A 19,370-nucleotide genomic window follows, 5' to 3' on the forward strand; every position below is an offset into this window, starting at 1 on the left:
TGCCTAGCAAATCCTAGTCACTCAGTAACATTTGCTGAATGGATGAATCAATGAGAGATTAATTGAAGAGGACTTTAACCACATGTTGCCTACTGGTGGTCTGTAAACCAAATAGTCCCTACAGGTATATTTTATTTAGCATTCACGATGTCATTAAAAAAAAAAAATAATAATAAACCAACATTGAAGATGAATGATTTCACACCTTCTCTTGAAAAAATTAGACCATTTGGGCACAATTAGTTCCCATTTCTGAATGGCAGCTATTTCTTAGGGCAGACTGGCAGCTGCCCAGTGTAGATGGTCTGTGTTGTCTCTCAGGTCCCACTTCACTTGTTCACATTACTTGTCTAGACACTAGACACTGAAGTTACTTGAGTTTGTGACACCTGATTTTCAACAAAGAAAAAGAATCAGCAAATGCACATTGAAATGACTAATAAAAATGCAAGTAGATTATATGAAGAGAAGTTTATGTCTAGACACAGTCTGGCCAAACAATAAATTACCAAGATCAAGAGTAAATTCTTTCAAGCATCTACATTGAAAATATGGAAAACTTACCAAAGAAGAGAATCTGAGTAAATTCAGATTTTACTCTTTAACAATAAGTATAAGAAGTTAATTGAGAAATAACTATAGAATATTGGAAGAAATTATGACAATTAATAAAATTTATACTCCAATTATTTTTCTAAAGGTAACATTCTTAGGGGACAAAGAACCTTAAAAACATATTATCAACATGTTACTGAAAAATATATACATACAGATACATTCTGTATTCAGAATGGCCTCAAGAATAGTGAATGCTTTTTTAGGATGAGCTTTGAAACCATTTTAGTGTAGAGTTGTGTTAATAATTACTCACATATGGTCATGACACTAAGTAGTAATGTTAAAAATAATGTCGAAAACAGAAAATAAATAATGTAAGGTAATAAGCCTAACACATATTCCAAATCCCAAATCCCAGACCAACAAAGGTTAAAAAACAGACGTGTCACCAGAAAGCCGTGAAAATATGCTCTTATTTTTATATAAAAAGAAGACATTCAGCAGATACCAATTAATTCATGACTTTGATAATCAAATAAATGAAGATTAAAGTATGCTTTTTGAAAACTTAATTATAAATATCTCACATAAATTAGTAAGAAAACAAAACAACGTATAACACTGGTAACCTTGCCTGCTTCCAAATGAGAAAATTATATGTGTGGAAAATTCATAGAAAGAGAAATATAACTACCTATAACATCACCATAAAACATCCTGCTACACTAATCATGACAAAAGTTACCATTTAATGAGTTCAATAGATATTGTTGGATGCTGTATGTTGCAGTGCCTACTTTGCACCAATGGTTCCCTTCTGCTAGCTAACCATTTAATTTACCAAACAGACCTACCGGGGTAGTTATTGTTATTCCTACTTTAAAATGGAGATACAGAAATTGCATACTTGATCAACTCACCCATCTAGTACTGGGTAACACCAGAATTCAGTCCTCAGGAATATAGGGCTACTCTTTCCACTAAGCAACACGGCAGTTAGCCCTGGATTACCCAATAGATAAACTCGGTTTGACTATCCAAACAGAGACTCCACCAAAAATGAGTGGGAAAATGTTCTTGAATGATATTTAAAAAAGAGCTTTGATATGTTCTTTGTGGGGAAAAAATGCAATTTTGTTAGACTTGCTTACACGTGCTTTATGCTTAGTATTTATATTTTTAAACACATTTCAATGAGTGTGTGTTTTGGGAACGAGGTAAACATTTCAGTGCTTTGGGCATAAAAAAAACCTTTACCTAGACCACTGTTTCCTCTAGGTATGGTCAGCAAATAATTTGTGTTCTAATCCCTGGGTTGTTATTGTTGTTAGGTGCGGTTGAGTCAGCTCTGACTCATAGTGACCGTATGTACCACAATACGAAACACTGCCCGCTCCTGCACTATCCTCACAATCGTTGTTATGCTTGAGCGTACTGTTGCAGCCACTGTTTCGATCCATCTCATTGAGGGCCTTCCACTTTTCTGCTGACCCTGTACTTTGCCAAGCATGGTGTTCTTCTCCATGGACTGATTCCTCCTGACAACATGTCCAAAGTATGTAAGACACAGTCTCGCCATCCTTGCTTCTAAGGGGCATCCTGGTTGTACTTCTTCTAAGACAGATTTGTTCATTCTTTTGGCAGTCCATGGTATATTCAATATTTCTTCACCAACACCACAACTCAAAGGCATCAGTTCTTCTTCGGTCTTCCTTATTCATTGTCCAGCTTTCAAATGCATATATGCAATTGAAAACAACATGGCTTGGGTTAGGCTCACCTTAGTCTTCAGGGTGACATCTTTGCTTTTCAGCACTTTAAAGAGGCTTTTTGCAGCAGATTTGCCCAATGCAATGCCTTTTTTGATTTCTTGACTGCTGCTTCCATGAGCACTGATTGTGGATCCAAGTAAAATGAAATCGTTGACAACTTTAGTCTTTTCTCCATTTATCACAATGTTCCTTATTGGTCCAGTTGTGAGGATTTTTGTTTTCTTTATTTTGAGGTGTAATCCATACTGAAGGCTGTGGTCGTTGATCTTCATCATTAAGTCCTTCAAGTCTCTTCACTTTCAGCAAGCAAGGTTGTATCATCTGCATAATACAGGTTGTTAATGAGTCTTCCTCCAATCTTAATGCCCCATTCTTCTTCATATAGTCCAGCTTCTCAGATTATTTGCTCAGCATACAGATTGATAGGTATGGAGAAATGATACAACCCTGACACATACCTTTCCTGACTTTAAATCACATGTCTGTTAGTTTGTCGTACTGTGGGGGCTTGCTTGTTGCATGCTATGTGATGCTGGAAGCTATGCCACTGGTATTCAGATACCATCAGGGTCACCCACAGTGGACAGATTTCAGCTCAGCTTCCAGACTAAGAAAGACTGTGAAGAACACGGCAGTCTCCTGCTGAAAAGTATTAGTCAGTGAAAACCTTAAGAATAACCCCTTGGGGGAAGTGGTAAAACACAGGTCCTTTTACCCCTCTGCAGGCTTCTTGAATTAAGGTTTCTAGTGGTGAGGCTTGTAAATTTGGGGGTTTGACACTTTCTTCAAGTGACCTTTATGCATACTAGAATGTGAGAACCATTATTTAGATAAAATATTAAGAAAGCTAAGCCTCTCTTAACCAAGAATGCCTATTCCAGCCTTCTTATTATTGCTTGTGGTAGATGATTGACAGATAGATGGATGGACCGATGGATATATGGAGGAACTGATGGGTGGATGGACGGATGGACGGATGGACGGATGGGTGGATGGATGAATAGGTAGGTAGATGGATGGACAGATGGACGGATGGATGAATAGTTAGGTAGGTAGATAGATGATAGATAGACGATAGATAGACAGATTAGATAGATAGATAGATAGATAGATAGATAGATAGATAGATAGATAGATAGATAGATAGATGATAGATAGATAGATAGATAGATAGATAGATAGATGATAGATAGATAGATAGATAGATAGATAGATAGATAGGTAGGTAGATAGATGATAGGTAGATAGATGATAGGTAGATAGATAGATAGATAGATGATAGATAGATGATAGATAGATGATAGATAGATGATAGATAGATAGATAGATAGATAGATAGATAGATAGATAGATAGATAGATAGATAGATAGATAGATAGATAGATAGATAGATAGATAGATGATAGATAGATAGATAGATGATAGGTAGATAGATAGATAGATTAGATAGATGGACGGACGGACGGATTGATTCTAACTCATGGCAAACTTATGTACAACGGAAATGTTGCCTGCTCCTGCGTCATCCTCATGGTGTTGGCATGTTTGAATTCAGCTTTTCAGCTATTGTGCCAGTCCATCTCACTGGGATGCGTCTCTTCCTTGCTGCCCCTACACTTCACCAAATATGATGTCTTCCTCTAGAGACTGATCACTCCTAATAACTTGTCCAAAGCAAGAGAGTCAGACAAATCTATGTTGTGATTCATAAGGTTTTCATTAGCTAATTTTTGAAAGTAGATCTTCAGGCATTTCTTCCTAGTCTGTCTTAGCCTGGAAGCTCTGCTGAACCCTGTCCACCCTGGTGACCATGCTGGTATTTAAAATGCCAGTGGCATAGCTTCTAGCATCACAGCAACATGAAAGCCACCACAGTACAACAAAACTGATTGCTGGGTGGTAGACCCTTTGTGGTAGGCAGCCTCTTAGATAGTTCCCAATGATACCTACCTCCTGTTATTTGCTCCCTTGCATAACCCCCTTCCCTTGAGTATGGCCTAAGCCTAGTGACTTGCTTCTACCAAATAGAATGTGGCAAAATGATGGAATGTCCCTTCTGAGACTAAATTAACTTAAATCTTGGGTGTGTTGTCTCTCCTCTCTGTTAGATCTTTCTCCATGGGGAAACCAGCTGCCGTATTGTTAGGCAGACCTATGGAGAGGCACATATGAGTGGATTTGGAGGTAAATCTTCTGAGGCCTGATAACAACCACCCATACAAGCGAGCTTGGAATCAGACCCTTCAGCTTCAGGCAAGTCTTGGGATGACTGAAGTCCTGTTGAAAAACTTGACTGCAACTTCATCATGAAGACCTTGAGCCAGAGGAATCCAGGTAAGCTGCACCCCAATTCCTGACCCACAGAAATTGTGAGATAATAAATACTGTGTTTTAGCTGCTAAATTTAGGGGTAATTTGTTATGCAATACATAGCTAGTGCTCCCTAAATGTATAGGACACGTAAAATTGTCCAGTAATGTTCTTATGATTCCAGCTCTCTTCACATTCCTCTCTTTGGATTCATCTCTTGAACTCTCTTCAGGATCCCCCAGTGATCTTTGACTCACATCTGCATTTACGATCAGGACAGTTCCTAGAATAGGTCAGCCAGGACAGTAACCCTGGTTCCCCCAACTTGGAGAGGAAGGTGAGGTGACACAGGTTGCTGTTTTTTACCCCTTAACTATAAGAACCATTCAAATTCAATATCAAAATGTCTGCTTTTAACTACATCCCAAAGGACCTTTGAAAAAAGTCTAACACCGCTGTCATCTTTCTAGAGATTGAGTTATCCAGGCCAGCTGAGTTTATAGAATTAGAAATTATTTGAGGGCTATTCACATACAAGTGATAGTTAAAATCAAAAGAAAAGGTATACCTTAAAGTGAGAATGGAGCCTAAAAAAAGTTTGATGTAGTGTGTGTGGGGGTGGGTAAAAGCACAATAGTTTCTTGTAAAGCTATTCTTCTTGTCACGTAACAGTTCTGTAACATTTCCTAATGCCATCTAAACTGTAACATAAATATGCCATGTGAACTTGATTTAGAAAAGCATTATTCCCACAACCTATCTACTTTCCCAGGATATTGAAGAATTTCTTTAGGCAGTCAACCCCCTAAAGTAATTGCCTAAGATTAAATCTGTTGATGCAGCAATACGATGATATAGAGGGCATGGTGCTATCCCCTAAATTTTCCTTAAACTCACTGAGCTGTGAAGACTGGGTCGAATGCACTTTGTTGTGGTTTGAACCTCTGCTGGGATTATATGATTAACAGTGTTGTGAAACAACGCTGAGGAGAATTCTGGCCAAGAATCTCCCTGTGGTATACAGTAGCTAGACAATGACTCTGCCTGCTGATGCCAAGTCAACTAATGCATTCTGTCAAAACTGCTAGTCAAGCTGTTTATTTGACACAAGGGAGAGAAAATGGCCTGAAGATTGTCTGGATTTTGCACTTTTCAACTGCTTCTCCCGACACTAGGAAGACAGACTTATTGCAGGAGCTGTGTAAGTCAACCTTGTGTTCCCTAAGCTAATTGCTTGTGTTAATAGTGTAGTGATGAAAAACATGAGCTCTGAGGTCAGAGTGCCTGGGTCAGGAATCCGGCTCCATCATCAACTAGTTCTGTGTCCTTGCCCAAAGTATCTGAATCCCCTGGGTCTCAGTTTCCTCATCGGTAAACGCATATCACAATAATACTTACCTCCTGGAGGGGAGGGGATTGTGAAGATAAAGGGGCAAAATATGTAAAAATATCTTAAAACACTGGCACTTAAAATAGCTATGAATATTTTTGCTATTGTTTGTATTATTAGTAGCTTAATTCTATAAAATGTGTCTGTCAGTTTGTCGTACTGTGGGGACTTGCATGTTGCTGTGATGCTCGAAGCTATACCACCGGTATTCAGATACTAGCAGGATCACTCATGGGAGACAGGCTTCAGCTGAGATCCTAGACTAAGACAGACTAGGAAGAAGGACCTGGCAGTCTACTTCTGAAAAGAAATAGCCAGTGAAAACCTTATGAATAGCAGCGGAACATTGTCCGATATAGTGCTGGAAGATGAGCCCCCAGGTTGGAAGGCACTCAGAAGATGACTGGGAAAGAGCTGCCTCCTCAAAGTAGAGTCAATCTGAATGATGTGGATGGAGTAAAGCTTTCGGGACCTTTATTTTTGCTGACGTGGCATGACTCAAAATGAGAAGAAACAGCTGCAAACACCCATTAATAATTGGAACATGGAATGTACAAAGTATGAATCTAGGAAAATTGGAAATCATCAAAAATGAAATGGAATGCATAAAAATCAATATCCTAGACATTAGTGAGCTGAAATGGACTGGTACTGGCCATTTTGAATTGGACAATCATATAGTCTACTATGCTGGGAATGACAACTTGAAGAGGAATGATGTTGCATTCATCGTCCAAAAGAATGTTTCAAGATCTATCCTGAAGTAAAATGCTGTCAGTGATAGGATAATATCCATATGCCTACAAGGAAGGCCAGTTAATACGACTATTATTCAAATTTACTCACCAACCACTACAGCCAAAGAGGAAGAAATAGAAGATTTTTATCAGCTTCTGCAGTCTGAAATTGATCAAACATGCAATCAAGGTGCATTGATAATTACTGGTGATTGGAATGCGAAAGATGGAAACAAAGAAGGGTCAGTAGTTAGAAAATATTGCCCTGGTGATAGAAACAATGCCAGAGATCAAATGATAGAATTTTGCAAGACAACAACTTCTTCATTGCAAATACCTTCTTTTACCAACATAAATGGCGACTATACACATGGACCTCTCCAGATGGAACACACAGAAATCAAACTGACTACATCTGTGGAAAGAGATGATGGAAAAGCTCAGGCCAAGGCCAGGGGCCAACTGTGGAACAGACCGTTAATTGCTCATATGCAAGTTCAAGCTGAAACTGAAGAAAATCAGAGCAAGTCCATAAGAGCCAAAATATGACCTTGAGTACATCCCACCTGAATTTAGAGACCATGTGAAGAATACATTTGATGCATTGAACACTAATGACCAAAGACCAGATGAGTTGTGGAATGACATCAAGGACATCATCCATGAAGAAAGCGAGAGTTCATTGAAAAGACAGGAAAGAAAGAAAGAAAAGACCAAGAAGGATGTCAGAAGAGACTCTGAAACTTGCTCTCAAGTGTCGAGCAGCTAAAGCAAAAGGAAGAAGTGATGAAGTAAAAGAACTGAACAGAAGATTTCAAAGGGTGGATCAAGAAGACAAAGTAAAGTATTATAATGACAAGTACAAAGAGCTGGAGATGGAAAACCAAAAGGGAAGAACACGCTCGGCATTTTTCAAGCTGAAAGAACTGAAGAAAAAATTCAAGCCTCAAGTTGCAATAGTGAAGGATTCTATTGGGAAAATATTAAACGACGCAGGAAGCATCAAAAGAAGATAGAAGGAATACACAAAGTCATTATACCAAAAAGAATTAGTCGATGTCCAACCATTTCAAGAGGTGGCATATGATCAGGAACCGATGGTACTGAAGGAAGATGTCCAAGCTGCTCTGAAGGCACTGGCGAAAAGCAAGGCTCCAGGAATTGACAGAATATCAATTGAGATGTTTCAACAAACAGATACAGCGCTGGAGGTGCTCACTCGTCTATGCCAAGAAATACGGAAGAGAGCTTCCAGGCCAACTGACTGAAAGAGGTCCATATTTACGCCTATTCCCAAGAAAGGTGATCCAACCAAATGTGGAAATTACAGAAAAATATCATTAACAGCACACGCAAGCAAAATTTTGGTGAAGATTGTTCAAAAATGGCTGCAGCAGTATATCAACAGGGAACTGCCAGAAATTCAGGCCAGTTTCAGAAGAGGACATGGAACCAAGGATATCATTGCTGATGTCAAATGGATCCTGGCTGAAAGCAGAGAATACCAGAAAGATGTTCACCTGTGTTTTATTGACTATGCAAAGGCATTCGATTGTGTGGATCATAACAAATTATGGATAACATTGCAAAGAATGGGAATTCCAGAACACTTAATTGTGCTCATGAGGAACCTTTACATAGATCAAGAGGCAGTTGTTTGGACAGAACCAGGGGATACTGATTGGTTTAAAGTCAGGAAAGGTGTGCATCAGGGTTGTATTCTTTCACCATACCTATTCAGTCTATATGCTGAGCAAATAATCTGAGAAGCTGGACTATATGAAGAAGAACAGGGCATCGGGATTGGAAGAAGACTCATTAACAACCTGTGTTATGCAGATGACACAACCTTACTTGCTGAAAGTGAAGAGGACTTGAAGCACTTACTAATGAAGATCAAGGACCATAGCCTTCAGTATGGATTGCACCTCAACATAAAGAAAACAAAAATCCTCACAACTGGACCGATGAGCTGCATCATGATAAATGGAGAAAAGATCGAAGTTGTCAACAACACTATTAAATTGACAGCAGTAACCCTTAAGAATAGATGAGAAGTTTAGGGGACAGTAAGATTGTAAGGTAGAGAGTCAGTGAAAAAGAGGAAGATACTTAACAAGATGGATTGACACAGTGGCTGCAACAATGGGCTTAAGCATAACAATGATCATGAGGATTGCGTTGGACCAGGCTGTGTTTTGTTCTGTTGTACATAGGGTCGCTATGAGTTGGAACCAAGTCGATGGCACCTAACAACATCAACAAATCTAAATCAATGGTGGTGTAACGATATGGGTAGAGATAGCAAGAATGGTGGTGATACAACCTGAAGAATGTAACCAGTGTTGTTGAACTGTACATGTAGAAATTGTTGAATGAATTCATGTTTTTCTGTGTATATTTTCACCAAAAAATAAAATTTAAGACAATACAATTGCTAAGAAAAATTTTTTACTAAAGCCTAGTTTGGTTTGGTTTGTTATTGGTAATTTTATAGAATTGTTGTTGTTGTTATTAGGTGCCGTTGAGTCAGTTCCGACTCATAGTGACCCTATGCACAACAGAACGAAACACTGCCTGGTCCTGAGCCATCCTTACAGTCGTTGTTACGCTTGAGCTCATTATTGTAGCCACTGTGACTCAGCCCTCCTGACAACATGTCCAAAGTATGTAAGACGCAGTCTCGTCATCCTTGCTTGTAAAGAGCATCCTGGTAGTACTTCTTCCAAGACAGATTTGTTCATTCTTTTGGCAGTCCATGGTATAGTCAATATTCTTCTCCAACACCACAATTCAAAGGCATCAACTCTTCTTCGGTCTTCTTTATTCATTGTTCAGCTTTCGCGTGCATATGATGCTATTGAAAATACCATGGCTTGGGTCAGGCGCACGTTAATCTTCAGGGTGACATCTTTGCTCTTCAACACTTTGAAGAGGTCCTTTGCAGCAGATTTACCCAATGCAATGTGTCTTTTCATTTTTTGACTGCCGCTTCCATGGCTGTTGATTGTGGATCCAAGTAAAATGAAATCCTTCGATTTGATAGTAGTTATGTTTTAATTGGAAACCCTGGCTGGGTAGGGGTTAAGTGCTACGGCTGCTAACCAAAAGGTCAGCAGTTCAAATCCACCAGGCACTCCTTGGAAACTGTATGGGACAGTTCTACTCTGTCCTATAGGGTCACTATGAGTCGGAATTGACTTGACGGCAGTAGGTTTTTTTGGGGGCGGGGAGCGGTTTATGTTTTAATTAGACTTCTTTAATTTTATATAAGGACACTGAGCACTGTTAGAAGTGTAAGCCCTTCATTAAAAAAAGGAAAATGCCTTGTTAAAGTTAGAGGCAAAACTGAATATATAATTAAAAATTTACTCTTTGAATTCAAAGGTAAAATTTTGAGATCTTAAAGTATACATTTCTCCACATGATTGTTTATTTAAAATCTAAAAACTTTACATTTGTGAGTAGTGAATATTTTTCTATTTATTGAAAATCAACACAATTGCCTTCTCCTTTAGGTTTGAGAAAAAGTAATCCTGACCCTAATTTATATTATTTTATATTTTATATATACATATATAAAATATGTATATTTCTTCAAAAGTAATGTTCATAGTACCATATTCATTACCAACGAAAAAGTCTTATTTCTCCTCTGAACGTTTGTATAGATAAGGAATCTTGTATTCACAATGCAGTTGTATATACCCCCAGTTTAAATGCTTTTTTGATGAAGAGTAAGTAAAAATAGCCACGTGTTTCTTTTTTTCTCCCAAGGTGATCAGTTTTTAACTGGATATCCTGCATTTTTTTCTCTTTTTGTTTCTTTTTCTCCTCAGAGACATTTATAATTTGACCACCTTATTACATGAGAGTCATTGTGGTCACAATGTCCTTTGGTGGTTGCCATGTCCACACCCTAGATTTAGACAAGGAGATGCAGATTGGCAGACAGGCCCAGCTCTCCTTTGTTATTCCATTAGTCACAAAGTCTGGTTGATTAAATATTTCTTACAACTCTTGATTTAGTGGCATTTACCTTCATGGTGGCATGAATTCTTTGCATATTTGGTTACAAGGAGAATTTCTTTAAAACTATATTGGTTTTCGAGCAGAGCATTCCCATCACAATGTATCTTCCACGCAAAGTAATATGTGTCAGAATCATCATAGTGACTGAACCTCCTAACATTTCCTTAAATTAGAATTCAACTTTTAAGACTGTAACTTTCATTTCCAAATTTAATGACAACATTTAGAACTTCCCTGGAATTTTAGAGAAGTTCCCAAGCCAAAGGCTGTTGGATATTTCTGCCAATTACTGTAGCCGTAGAGAAGCATTTTTCCTAGTGGAATATTAAATAAATACTAGGGGGGTGTTCCAGATATGTTTATTTTAGAGCTATATGGCATTGCTGTTCATTTTTAACAGACAGGCACAGCTCATTTTATTGAGCTTCGTGTTTTTCACAAATTGAAGATTCGTGGCAACCCTGTGTTAAGCAAGCATATCAGCGCCATTTTCCCAACTTGCAATATTTCACATTTTTCACTACTGTTATATATGTCGTGCTGACCTGTGATCATCAGTCTTTGTTATTACTATGCTAATTGTTTTTAGGCATCACATAACATGGCGAACTTAATAAATGTGTGTTCTGACTACTCTACCAACCTGCTGTTCCCCATCTCTCTCCCTCTTCTTGGGGCTCCCTATTTCACCATAGTGAAATTAGGTCAACTAATAACCCTACAATGGCCTCTAAGTGTTCAAGTGAAAGAAGGAGTTGTGGGTCTCTCACTTTAAATCAAAAGTTAGAAATGATTACGCTCAGTGAGACAGTCTTGTCAGAAGCTAAGACAGGCCAAAAGCTACACCTCTTATACCAAAAAGTTAACCAAGTTGCAAATGCAAAGGAAATGTTCTTGAAGGAAATTAAAAGTGCTACTCCAGTGAATACATGAAAGATAAGAAAGCAACACAGCCTTATTGCTGATATGAATAAAGTTTTCATGGTCTGGATAGATCAAACCAGCTACAACATTCCCACACAGAGACATGGTTTAACAAAGCCTAATCCAGAGCAAGGCCCAACTCTGTTCAAGTCTATGAAGGCTGAAAGAGGTGAGGAATCTGCAGAAGAAAAATTTAAAACTAGCAGACGTTGGTTCATGAGGTTTAAGGAGAGAAGCCGTCTCTACAACGTAAAAGTGCAAGATGAAGCATTAAGTGCTGATGTAGCAGCTGCAGCAAGTTGTCCAGAAGATCTAGCTGAGATAATTGGTGAAGGGGGCTACACTGAGTGATAGATTTTCAGTGTAAACAAAACAGCCTTATATCTGAAGACGGTGTCCGCTGGGATTTCATAGCTAGCGAGGAACAGTCAATGCCTGGCTTCAAAGCTTCAAAGGACAAGCTGACTTTCTTGTTAGGGGCTAATGCTGCTGGTGACTTTAAGTTGAAGCCAGTGCTCATTTACCATTCTGAAAATCCTAGGGCCCTTACGAATTATGCTAAATCTACTCTGCCTGTGCTTTATATATCAGACAACAAAACCTGGATGGTAGCACATCTGCTTACAACATGGCTTACTGAATATTTCAAGCCTAGCGTTGAGACTAATGCTCAGAATAAAAGGTTCCTTTCAAAATATTACGGCTCATTGACAATGCACCTGGTTGCCCAAGAGCTCTGTTGGAGATATACAAGGAGATTAATGTTGTTTTCATGCTTGTTGACACAACATCCATTCTGCAACAATGAATCAAGGAGTTATTTTGACTTTCAAGTCTTATTTTTTTAAGAAATACATTTTGTAAAGCTATAGCTGCCATAGATAGAGGCTCCTCTGATGGATCTGGGCAATGTAAGTTGAAAATCTTCTGGAAAGTATTCACCATTCTCCATGCCTCTAAGAACATTTGGGATTTGTAGGAGGAGGTCAAAATATCAACATTAACAGGAGCTTGGAAGAAGCTGATTCCAACCCTCATGGATGATTTTGAGGGGTTCAAGACTTCATTCAGTGGAGGAAGTAACTGCAGATGTGATGGAAATAGCAAGAGAACTAGAATTAGAAATGGAGTCTGAAGATGTGACTGAATTGCTACAATCTCATGATAAGACTTCAACAGATGAGGAGTTACTCCCTATGGATGAGCAAATAAAATGGCTTCTTGAGATGAAAACTTCTCCTGGTGAAAATGCTGTGAACATTGTTGAAATGAAAACAAAGGATTTAGAATATTATATACACTTAGCTGATAAAGCAGCAGCACTGTTTGAGATGATTGACTCCAATTTTGAAAGAAGTTCTACTGTGAGTAAAATGATGTCAAATAGCATCACAAGCTATAGAGAAATCTTTCATGAAAGGGAGTCAATTGATGCAGCAAACTTCCTTGTCTTATTTTAAGAAATTGTCACAGACACGCCAACCTTTAGCAGCCACTGCCTTGATCACCAGCAGCCATTAACATCGATGCAAGACCCTCCACCAGCAAAAAGATTACTCATTGAAGGCTCGGATGATAGTTACCATTTTTTCCCAATAAAGCATTTTTTTTTTTTAATTAAGGTATGTACATTTTTTTTTTTAAGCATAATGCTATTGCAGACTTAATAGACAGTGTAAACATAACTTTTATATGCACTGGGAAACCAAAAAATTCATGTGACTCGCTTTATCGTGATAATCACTTTATTGTGGTGATCTGGAATTGAACCCACAGTATCTCCAAGAAATGCCTGTATTGTAAAATATTAGATTTGTATATGTTTGATACTAAAGTCGCTTTCTTATTATTCCCAAGAAAATATATTGCAATCTTGATAAATCAATACAAAGGGATTGTTTAATTGAGTAACATTTAATAAATATTTATTACCTCAAGCAATATTTCAAGATTCTGTAATTACACTGGAGCCCTGGTGGTGCAGTAGTTAAGAGATAACCAAAAGGTCAGCAGTTCAAATCTACCAGCTGCTCCTTATAAACCCTATGAGGTAGTTCTACTCTGTCTTATATGGTTGCTATAAATCGGAGTCGACCCAAGGACAAGGGGCTTAGCTTTTTTGGCTTAATTCCAACAGTGAACAAAACAACGTCTGTTCCCTCCTTTTCTAGTTGGAGAAAACAGATAAACAAGTTAACACAGTGTGTCAAATGGTGAAAAATGCTTTGGGGAAAAATAAAAGCAAAGTTATGAGAAATAGGAGTGCAGGGAGGTGGAGAGGGAATGGTATAACTAGGGTAGTTAGATAAGGCCTCTCTGCAAAAGCTTTCTATAAAGAAGAATAGAAGGAAATGAGATAACTAGCCATAGCTATGATATGTCATTAGATGGGAGCACAATTGACCCTCTTAAGGAGCAGTGATAAGGCTATTATGGCTGAGGCTAAGTGAACAGGGAATGAAGTCAAAGAGTTGGGAGTAAAGGAATCACCAGGTTGAGCCTTGGAGATCACTGTGATGTCTCTGGCTTTTACTCAGTTTGAGCTGACAAGCATGGGAGGAATTTGAGCAGAGGAAGGACATGAGATACCTGTGTCTTAAAAGGATTTCTCTGATTGCCATGAGAGAAGATTCTGAAGGTCAGGCATGAAACGAGGCCGCAAGATCATCAATAATCCAAATAAGATGAGAACTTAAAATTGGTCATTGGATTTAACAGTGTGGGGACCACCACTATGGTGACCTTGGCAAGAATGTCATCACAGGTGGCGTTTCCCAGAAGCAAGCACTGAGATGGAATTCGAATGCAGTATATTTATTAGGGATCAACACCTTTGGAAGGGAAAAGGAGAAAGCGGGATGGGGTAGAGGAATAATTCAAACTGTGATGCAGGATCCGAAAGGCCTTGTCCAATCTCACAGAGTGCCATTAATGTAAATGGAGTGTCAGAGTATTCTGATACTCCAAGTTATCTGAAATATATGGGTCTTTATACCCCATCACAATCAGTCATTGGATGTGGGCCCAATAGGAGGGGTGTGTAGTTGAAGCAAATCCTGAAGAAGCTGACAGCTGGAGTCTATGTGTGAAATGATGCAGCAGTAGAGAAAATACGAAGAGAGACGGGGAAAATTATTGGAGCGATGGCCGGCTGAAAGTGAGAGAGAACGGAATCTAGTTGATCTCTGCACAAAGCAGTATTAACCAGCGGTTATTCACACGTGTGCATATAATTATGTCAACTTTTTTTTTTCGATAAGGCTCTTTAGTGAAGTCGAGTCTGTATTTCTTAAATTGAAACCCACGAAAGGAATCTTATGCTTTTTTTTTTTTTTTCTTTTACTCAATTTAAAAAATTCTCTTTTTTACTGGATTAATCTAGAGGTGCTTTTCTCAGAGATCTCTCATTGAATTATTCATTTCAACAACATATAAAATATCATATTACCATTATGCTGAAAATTGTCCTGAGTGGTAGAACACACTGAAAAATGTTTATTTCTCTATTTGCAAAATTGTGGATTTAAATGTTTTTTGAAATCTATGGTACTGGCATCATACTTTTCCCTCCACTGTAGAGTATGAAATGTACTCTTTAGGAGTGGAGGTGAGAGGTGACATCAAAATCTGGAGTAGGCAAAAGGCAAATATCACTCCTACTTAGCCATCATAGACTTTCCTTGCCATCCTAAGTGCCTTTCAGTATAGAGCATGCTAGACACAAGAAGCCCTGGGTGGCACAGTGATTAAGGGCTTGGTGGCTAACCAAAAGGTCAGTAGTTCTGCTCCATGAGAGAAAGATGTAGCAGTCTGCTTCTGTAGAGCTTATAGCCTTGAAAACCCTATGGGGTAGTCTGACTCTGTCCTGTAGGCTTGCTATGAGTTGAAATCAATTCAACGGCCACAGGTTTGATTTTGTTTTGGTTTACGCTAGACACGTGGACACACCAAACTGAATAGAAACAAAGTATGTAACATAAGCTACTTATATTTAAATCTCTTTTTGTTTCTTCAAGTATAAAAAGAGAGCTATTAAAACTTCCTGGCTTCGTAGCAGATGTGCTTTTAAAATTTATGTTGGAAATGAACAAAACTACCAATGTTGTGCCTTTCTGTGTGGACAATTGCAAATACCAGGAAATGTGCGAGGCGGTATAATGCTCACTTTGTTTAAGTGGGCCAAAGGGGGCTAGAAGTGGTTTGGGTAAAGGTAACTGATAAAGACTAGTAAACTCTTGAGAGGTTAGCGAGAAAGGACATAGAAATTTCTTCTCTGGAAGGCACTGAGTAATACAAGGCTCTCCGACAAACCAGAACAGCAATTGATGACCTCTGAATGTTTCTTCCAGCCTCAGTATTCTCTTCAGCTCTGTCCCAGAAGCACTGTTTGCTGATAGCTGAACCACTTTATTTCTCTACGCCTCATTTCTCTTCCTGATAAGTTTGTGAATGTTCTTCTAACACATCTGGTGGAAGAGTTATAAGGAAACCTACCCTCAAAGATTACTTTAGCCTTAAAATTTTCATTCAAGAAAGTTGTATTATCTGACATTAAAATATTCTGATACTTTTGCAAGCCTCTTTCTCAAAAAGTGAAAGAGAGGGACACATATATGCTAAGAGCTGGTCATTACTACTCGCCAGGGCCAGAATCAGAAGAAAACAATGGCAAAACTCAAGAAGTACTTTCAAAGAAACCAAATGTAGTTCGTGTTGGGTTCCATTATCTTCCCCTTTGTTCCAAAATTTTTCCACAATTCTTTATACTGGCCAATCACTCCAGTGAGGGCAGCCTATTGCCAGGAATGCTCGTCCTGCTCAAACTTACACAAATCCTACTCACTCTTCCATTCACTCTTTTTCATTAACTATTCTTTGGTCTCATTGCTTTAGGTCTCATTGATCTTTCCTCACAAATCCAATAGAATTTATAGTTTGCAGAAAACCCTTCTGGATTTAATTATGCAAGGTCGAGTATTGTTCACCAGTGTTTCAATTATTTTAGTCTATCACCAACTATATTGTAGCTCCTTCAAAGTATAGAAATTGGTGTCTTCATTGCACCTAGCACAGTGCTCTGCCACTAAAAGCCCCGCCCCCCTCGCCCAAATAATTGCTTTCCTAATACACTGATTCAGAAGTGAGGTTTCTAAAGGAATATCCTCTGTATCTTTAAAGGGCACAGCCCAGGTCTGGTTTAAATACACAGCTTTTAAATCAACATATAACCTTTTAGACCTTTAATCAGTTATGTTTCTAGAGATTGACTGCAGTTCACATTTTTCAAAGAGCTCTGGCCCAGATAATTTGGATCAATTATCTTGAAAGTGAAATTGGCAGCCAATGTTTATTTATCTGTGAAGTCAGTGAAAAGGATTTCTTTTTAAAACCTTCACAAAGGAGCACAATTTTCCTCTTTAACTTAACATTAGAAGAGTTCAGAAGTAAAATGTAGCAAAAATAATTAACTACTTGTTTACGCAATATTTTCTATGCTCCAGGGTTATAAACGGTAAGCAAGCCATTAATTTAGAACTAAAATTTTAGAAACTACTGCATGAATAATTGTCTGTACATATTAGCAAGCACATCTGAAAGGGAGTTTTATTGCATAATAAAAAACCCACTGCTGTCGAGTCGATTCCGACTCATAGTGACCCTCTAGGACAGAGTAGAACTGCCCCTTAGAGCTTCCAAGGCTGTAATCTTTAGGAAGCAGGCTGCCACATCTTTCTCTTGCAGAGCTGCTGCTGGGTTCAAACAGCCGACCTTTTGGTTAGCAGCCAAGCATTTAACCACTGTGCCACAAGGCTCCTTTTATGGCATAATTACGTTATATATATTAGCTTTAGAAATACTCTAACACGAAATTCTAAAAATACAAATGAGGAAAAACACCAACATCAGGTTAGTAGTTCCCTTAGGGGAGGGAAGGGTGGGAGATAAGATTGAGGTCAGCTACAAAGGGTAATTCAACTTTGCCTTCATTGCCTATTTAAAAAGAAAAGATTTGGAGCAAATATGGCAAAAGGATAACATTCCTCAATTCTAGGTTAACGACCAGATACAGATATTTGTTATATTACCCCTTGTATTCTATTCTGTGTAGCTGAAATCATTTCACTAAGGAAAAAAAAAAAAAAGATACTGGCATGTTATTTTTCTTTAAGTTCCCTGTTTTGAAAGGTAAAAGTTGTATTTCATAGTTGATTGACATTTTGACAATAGTCAATTAAATCTTCCTAGGGTTGCTATGAGTCAGAATTGACTCGACGGCAAAGGGTTATTATTATAATACATATTTGGTTCCATGATAATATGTACTAGGTTCCAAGACAGTTGCATAGACAAGTAATCCATAAACCCCTACTCTCAAGAAGCTTATACTATAGAAGTAGAATAAACAAATTATATAAAAATGACTCAATGTAAATTAGGAATATTAAGATCTAGGGTAATTTGAAAAGAAGAGTTGCAGTGAGATGGGAATTCTGCAGAGGATAAGAGCAAATAGGAAACTCACTATATGTATGGGAAATAGTGAATGATACAATTTAGTCACAGTACTGGTCACAGATATGGAAGCAGAGAGAAACTAAGCTTGTGCGGTTGATTAGGGCTGTAGGCAAAAGTATGTATTTCACTGGAAATCTATATATTGTCTAGAGCATACCCAGGTTATGATTCCTATTCTATCAAAGCTGTTTTAAGACCTTGAAAGTTGCAGATAACAGCAAAGCAAAATAAATCTTGTCTCTAGATAAGTAACTTCTATCCAGTGAAGGTGTAATAAGTCCTCCCACTGTGGAAGAGGCGAGTTTTGCCTGCCATTTGTGCAATCATTTCAATATTTCTGATCTACATATGTATCTGTTACTCGAATCCTTCTTTGAACTGGTTGTAGCAACTTATCAGATTCCTCATTAATGAGTTAAATGAAATCTTTAAAATGTCCTTGTGTTTATATCTTACGGGAGTCGTATATATCCCTTTTTGGGAAAAATTATCAAAACATGGGGCAAAATTTTGGAAAACTTTGAATATCAACGTAATTATGCTTTCTTCTTCTAAAAAAACTAAATGTAATACTGCATTTTAACATAAATAATGCACACCTTCTAACAGTTGTTTGCCAATTGCACCCTCCCCCTACAAGGTATTTTCATAAGTATGCTATACCAATTTATTTTTACATGTTGCTGTAAAAAAAAGAAAAAAAAAATAGCATAGCACACTTACAAAAATAGCTCTTAGGAGGAGGGAAAGGTAGCCAAACAAAAGTAGAAGGCATACATTATTTGCATAAAAAAAGTATATGTGCATCGCAGAGAAATCAGTAGGAAAAAAAGTCATGTGATTACTTGGTTACTTGAACTAACCATAACTACTGTTAATATTTAAATTGTATCTTATCAGACCTATATAAATAAAAAATGATGTTATGCTATGTAATATTTATAATATGCTTTTCCCCACTGAAATATATTGTGAATACAACCCATGAATACTTATTTAGAATATATATTTTCAAAGTTATGTAATTTACCATGATATGGATGTAAGCTAATTTCTAAATCCTAATTTAAATATTTCCAGATTGTTTGAAAGTTTTGTACTCAGTATTATAATGAAAATTCTTAGATTACA

This window comes from Loxodonta africana, chromosome 2 (genome assembly GCF_030014295.1).
Source record: "Loxodonta africana isolate mLoxAfr1 chromosome 2, mLoxAfr1.hap2, whole genome shotgun sequence".
Lineage (NCBI taxonomy): Eukaryota > Metazoa > Chordata > Mammalia > Proboscidea > Elephantidae > Loxodonta > Loxodonta africana.